The sequence below is a fragment of the Gadus morhua genome, unplaced genomic scaffold (assembly GCF_902167405.1).
Source record: "Gadus morhua unplaced genomic scaffold, gadMor3.0, whole genome shotgun sequence".
Classification (NCBI taxonomy): domain Eukaryota; kingdom Metazoa; phylum Chordata; class Actinopteri; order Gadiformes; family Gadidae; genus Gadus; species Gadus morhua.
Window position 1 is genome coordinate 35,001 of NW_021964058.1, and position 4,308 is coordinate 39,308.

The window sequence follows — 4,308 nt, forward strand, 5'->3', positions numbered from 1 at the left end:
CCGTTATCAAAGACCTCCGACGACTCATTGCCCCACCGGCACCGACACACACACACACATTAAAGGTCCCATGGCATGAACATTTCACTTCATGAGGTTTTCTACCGTTATGAGTTCCCCTAGCCTGCCTGTGGTCCCCCAGTAGCTAGGAATGGCGTTAGGTGTGAAAAGAGCGCTAGGTATTCTGCTCCGCCTTAGAAATATGAAAGCTCAGACCCCCCCGATTTAGAATGTGGCCCCATATGTCGTCCGAAGGGGCCAAGTTACCTCCCCTTCCTCTGCCTTAACCGCCCAGAGAATGTAGCCCACCAATGAGACAATGAGCTACGACCGTGCGAGCGCCACGTGTGTGTGTGTGTGTGTGTGTGTGTGTGTGTGTGTGTGTGTGTGTGTGTGTGTGTGTGTGTGTGTGTGTGTGTGTGTGTGATTACACACTGTAGCGCACGTGTTGTACACTTCTTTGTTATTTGGTTAACCGTTCTGCTGTTGGTGTTATGGCGCGTAACCCGTCGGTTCTCTGACGTCTCTGGTCTTTCCACCATGAGACTCGTAGTGGGGGTTATCTCAGCCCTGGTTGAGAAGAAATTGGGGGAAAGGAACTTTGGCTTTGACTCCCTCAAGTGCATGAACCGCGACGTGGAGGAGAAAGGGATCGTCTCCCCCGGAGCCAGGGGCGGACTGGCCATCGGGAATACCGGGGACATCCCCGGTGGGCCGATGGCCGAAAATATAATCCCACCGGCCCATCACTATCATGTGCCGGCCCATCATCGCATCAGCCGAAATGATTAACACAGCGGCACAAGCGTAATTTTCTCCAAGAGCTATACCTATCTTAATTGCACTGACTGACTGACTGACTGACTGACTGACTGACTGACTGACTGACTTTTATACTGCTACTCGCAATCGGTCTTCACACTCATGGTGACTATTTTTCGATTTTTTTTTAAGTGTCTTCTAATATGTGTTTTACAGACTTCGGAAGTCCAAAGTAAGAAAAGATCTCCACCTTATTAATAAACACCTCTAAATTGGTTCTTACACAGCCGAAGTGTTCTCAACTGTGCGGATTGAGGTAGAGAATTTGGATTTGCATACATACACGCAACGCGGCACCCAGTTCTACGCATGCGCTCATGAGGCCCAGTGATGCTGGTGGCGATACGATACAACGACCTACGGTAAGCTTACTGATCATGAATTAAAACGTCTCTAAAATATGTTTGACTTAGGACCTATGTTCTATGGCCAAGTTCGTTTGCATTGTAAATACAAGACAAGTCTGTAGCTGTTGCTAGCCCTCAGCCTACTCTACTCTGAAACAGCCAGCCGTTAGCCTACACTCTAATGTTGTGTGTTTGAGTGGTGGGCTAGCCCGTTAGCCCATTGGTGCGCGGTCCAGATACCGAATTATGATAGCCCTATACTCCGACAACAAGAAAGTCATTAGTCCGACAGCCCACCGCCCAGGATAGGGTGGTGTCATTTATGTGCCATGGTGTACTGTATGATGATGTTATGATGTTCATTTATGAAGACGTGAAAACAGTGGTAGCACTGGCGTGCGAAGTGCTGCAAGATGCGGCGGGAACCACACCACCTCCACCACAAAAAATGAATTCAGTTCACAATTTAGTGGGTACTACTCTTGATACAGTAGAGTAACATCTGATCCATCATTTATTCTCTTTTCTATTCTTTGTCTTTGTCTTCTATTTTTTGTCTCTCTCTTCTATTAAACGCAGGTACACACCCAGTCGGATGAACTCTACCCATTACTGTGATGGACGTGGAGTATACTTTTTTTGTTAATAAATAACACCTTTTGGAAGTGTATAATGCGTCCACTCTGACTGATTGCTATTAACTCATTGCATGGCTTAAGAGGCATGTGGAAAATAGTTGCACAGTTGGAGTCAGGCTTTTAGCTAGGATTTTTTGTACAGCACTTGATCGTTTTTAGGTAATATTGCAATTACACTGATTTATTTATATGTTTAGTAATTTAATACATAATAACAGTGAGTGTAACTGAAACTAGGTAACAAGGTACAAAATTCAAGTAACAACTTTAACAAAAAGAAACAACTTTCTACACAACTTTAAAGTGTATGATGTATATTGTATTGTATTGAATTTAGATTAATTAAGACCACCACCTTAACACACAAACTCTTGTTGAACTCATAAAGTAGTTGGTTCAGTGACGTGCGGTGAGACAGCTGTCTTCTGTAGCTTCTGCGAGCCCGTGAATCAATGTTTCGTTGGAATCATGATGTAACGTTGTTGTAGCGGGAATACAGCAATGCTATTTTCTAATTGGCAGGGCATATGTATGATTCTAGACTTCGCTAAGCACTGAAGCGACTGAAACGGTGAATTTTGATCACATTCAGCGAAGTTAACAGGTAAAACGGGAGAAAAATAGGGCGTCTTTAGGCCGTCCTGCCTAAAAGTAGGGCGTCCCATTTCTTCTTATTTTTTAGTAGACTATAGGGCAGACGCCCTGCTAGCTAAAAGCCTGGTTGGTGTAGACATTCGAGAGACCAAAAAGACTGAAAAGGTGTGTATCGAATTTAGTGGGCCGGTCTGGTTCAAAATGCCCGGGCCGATTTTTTGTCCCAGTCCGCCCCTGCCCGGAGCCCCGCTGCCGAGGCGCCACCGCCTCGGCAGCGGCAGCTCAGTCTACATCAGATTGATGTGGAAGTGGAAGAACCAGAGACGTCGGAGAACAAACGACAAACGACACAGTCGTTTGAGGGGCACAAAGCCTTTGGCAGTGTTCTGTAAATATTCTATAACACTCCGGGAGCTCCGGTGGGAGTCCTGGAGCTCTATATCTAAATAATATCATATAATATATGGATATCTATATCATATAATATTAATTATCAAGGCCAAAAGCTGTGTGCGCCTCCAGACCATATTATGACTTTGAAACGACAGCGTCGGGTTCTCAGACGTCTCTAGTTCTTCCACGTCCACATCAATCTGAAGTGGACTGAACCACGACGTGGAGGAGAAAGGGATTGGTGCCCACGATTGTCTCCTGCCGGAGCCCCCACCATCGGGGACAGCGAGCCCCAGAGGACCACCTGGATCTACCAGCGGACTCTCCCCCCCTGACCTGCTCTTACCTGTGGGGGGCCGGTCTACACCGCAGCCTCGGGCCTAATCTCAGCCTCTCCCTTCCACAGATTCCCCCTGCTTTTTTATTTTATTTTCTATGTTAATCTCCTTAACCCCTTCCTCCCCCATTTAATTTACATTAACTACTTTTAATTTCATTTTATTACTTTTTCTCTCCTCTGTTCCTTGCTAATATATCTCCAGGGGGCCACCATGTTCCATGAGTCCAATTTCGATCTCTCCTTCCCAACAGACACATACACCGACACAGACATGGACACACACACTACACACGCACACTCACACGCACACCCACAGCCAGATTTCCCTCCACTCCCCCACATCACCAAAACATATTTCCAAATCACACAAGCAGTCCATGGCCGCAACGTGGTGACACACGGCAGTACCACCAACCCCCCCCAGGGGGAGTGAGCAGACAGGTGAGCAGGCTGGCCCAGGTCGTTAACCTGCAGGCCCTAATCAGGCCCCCCCCAACAGGGTCCAGCAGAGCACGGACCGCTGGCTTCAGCAGAACCTGCTCATTTTAAACAGACATTATTTTACTGTTCTAACCCCCTCCCCCCTCCAGGCTTCCCGTTTGAGGGGGGGGGCTTTGGACGTGGCGGCCAGGGGGGGGCACGTACCCGGTACGAGCACCGGTTCCGGCCCCCACACCCTCCCCCAGACCCGCACCCTCCTCACCTCCTCACCCTGACCCCCCCCCCCCCCCCCCACCAAACCATTCCTCGTACCCGACCCCCCCTCCCGAGCCACCGTATGAGAGGCCGTCCCCTGGAGCCCCCTAGAGCCCCTTGGGTGAGGAGCCCCCCCCCCCCCCCCAGGGCCAAACCTACACCTTTGGCCCCCTGTGGCTCTGGGCCGACCCCCCCCCCCCCCCCCCCCCCGTAGTGATCATCGGTGACCCCCCCCTGAGTCGGGCCCCTCCCCACACACACACAGACGTCCAGATGGAGAGTTATCCCGGTGCCGATGACCAACACATCACACGGGTCTGAGATAGAACCCCCCCCAAGTCACACACCCTGATGGAGGTGCTCTCTCTGGGGTCCACCAGAGGGACGACCTGCTGGAGGGGGCAACGGGCTCTCTCCAGGCCCCGCACCGCTAAACCGTGGGAGAATACCCGCAGGCCTCCATCTAGGTCGCCATCGT